We start from the raw sequence: 1,784 nt of genomic DNA, 5'->3' as shown, positions 1-1,784 counted from the left end.
AACAGAGTGGAAAAACCCCATCTCTACAAAAAAATAGAAAAAAGAGCTGGGTGTAGTGGCTAATGCCTGTAATCCTACCACTCTGGGAGGCTGTGGGGGGGTGGGGTGGATCACCTGAGGTCAAGAGTTCGAGACCAGCCTGGACAACATGGCCAAACTCCATCTCCACAAAAAATACAAAAATTAGCCGGGCATGGTGGTGAGCACCTGTGGTCCCAGCGACTTGGGAGGTTGAGGCAGGAGGATGGCTTGAGCATGGGAGTTCGAGGCTGCAGTAAGCTGTGATGGCACCACTGCACTCACTCCAGCCTGGGTGACAGAGCAAGACACTGTCTCAAAACAAACAGAGAGACAAAAAACCGACAACGACCGGGGAAATGAGCTTAAGAATTGAGGAAAGGTGGCCTCCAGGACCTGGGGCTGGACCAGCGGGAAGGAATCAGTTTTTGGTGGCAACACCGTTCTCTCGTTAAACCCAGCAAACAACCTCTTTTCCAAAGCTCCCCCTGGCTGTTTGGTGTTCTCCAAGGATACACACGAACAATGGTCACAGCCATGTGCACCTGCAAAATGGGGCCAGCTAACGTTTTCTGGTCCCTTTGGCATGGTGTTGAAGCTGTCACTCCCGTTTTAAGGGGAATGAGGCTTACAGGAGTTATATCACAGAGCCCCAGTGAACTCACAGGTATAGATTAGCATGCAGAAGCGTTCTCGGCTACAAGGAAGGAGGCCCAAACCATTTCAGCCGCGATCCCGATCTGATCCCAACGAGTCTTAGTTGTTTCTTTTTCATTTTGTGAAACAGGGTCTTGCTCTGTTGCCCAGGCTGGACTGCAATTGCGATCATGGCTCACTGCAGCCTCAACATTACGGGATCAAGCGATCCTCTCGAGTAGCTGGGGCTACAGGTACAACAACCACTCCTGGCTAATTTTTAAAATTTTTTTGTAGAGATGGGGTCTCACTGTGTTGTCCAGCCTGGTCTCGAACTCCTGGCCTCAAGCGATCCTCCCGCCAAGCCCTCCCTGAGCGGCGAGATTACAGGCGTGAGCCCCCGCGCGCGGCCTCCCAACAGGAGTTTGGAAATAGAGTTCCGAGCGGGCCCGACCCTCCGGGCCCGCCCAGCGCGGGACCTACAGGATGCACAAGGCCGGACGCTCACGGGAGGAGGGAGGGGAGCGACGCCGCCGCCCGCCCCTCGGCCTGCGGCCTGTCGCAAGCTCCTCTCTCCTACGTCCGCTCTTCCCCAGGGAACCCCCGGTCCGAGTCGGCCGCCACCCTCAACCGGCTCCACTTCTCACCAGAGCCTGAGGCCGCGTTATCTCCTCCTCGATCCGCCACCGCCACGACTTCGTTCGGCGCACGCGCGTCGCGGTCAAATAAAGCACTTCCGGGGCAAATGGGGCGGGCCCTCTGGTGTGCGCATGCCCGGCCCGCCCAGCGGCGCAAGTCAGAGGGTCAGGAGGCGCGAGGGAAAGGGCTGGAGCGGGGCGGGGCTGAACGCCCGGCCTGGAAGGCAGACCGCGCGTGCGCACAACGCCCCCAACGAACCCTTGGTCCGCTGCGGCCGCGCTGGGCTAACTTTCGCGAGGGGCTGCTGACATTCTTCGGGAGACGTTATCGCTCCCTCTGCCTGCGCCTGGCCGCTCTAGGAAGGGGTGCCAGCCATCGCGGGGGTGCCTTGATGCTGTTCCACCTTTGTCTGGTTTATTTCAATTTAATGGTTATGTAACGACTGTCCGTCTCCGCTACCAACCCGTGCACCGCCCCCCCCCCCGCCCCAG

The sequence above is a fragment of the Mandrillus leucophaeus genome, unplaced genomic scaffold (genome assembly GCF_000951045.1).
Source record: "Mandrillus leucophaeus isolate KB7577 unplaced genomic scaffold, Mleu.le_1.0 Scaffold54, whole genome shotgun sequence".
Lineage (NCBI taxonomy): Eukaryota > Metazoa > Chordata > Mammalia > Primates > Cercopithecidae > Mandrillus > Mandrillus leucophaeus.
Note: the sequence above shows the minus strand (reverse complement) of the source record.